The sequence below is a fragment of the Colobus angolensis genome, unplaced genomic scaffold (assembly GCF_000951035.1).
Source record: "Colobus angolensis palliatus isolate OR3802 unplaced genomic scaffold, Cang.pa_1.0 Scaffold31, whole genome shotgun sequence".
NCBI lineage: Eukaryota > Metazoa > Chordata > Mammalia > Primates > Cercopithecidae > Colobus > Colobus angolensis.
The window spans coordinates 11,443,350-11,443,691 of record NW_012116377.1 but is presented as its reverse complement, the minus strand read 5'-3'; positions in this window follow the sequence as shown (position 1 = coordinate 11,443,691).

Genomic DNA, 342 nt, shown 5'->3' with positions numbered 1-342 from the left:
CACTTCCCTTCTAGTCCTGTTTTCCTGAAAGTTTTTTTTTTATCAGTGTTAATTTCTTTTTTATCAGTGTTAAATTTATGAATGTTAAATGTTGTCAAATTTTTTCCTGGTTTGATTAATATGATCATGTAACTTTTCTTGTTTAGACTGTTAATATAGGGTATTTAACCCATGGGCTTTTTTTTTTTTTTTTTGAGACAGGGTCTGGAGTGCATCCTGGAGTGCAGTCATGTGATCATAGCTCACTGTAACCTATAACTCCTGGGCTCAAGCAATTTTTCTGCCTCAGCCTCCTGGGTTTTTCTGCCTCAGCCTCCTGAGTAGCTGGGGTTACAGGCACAT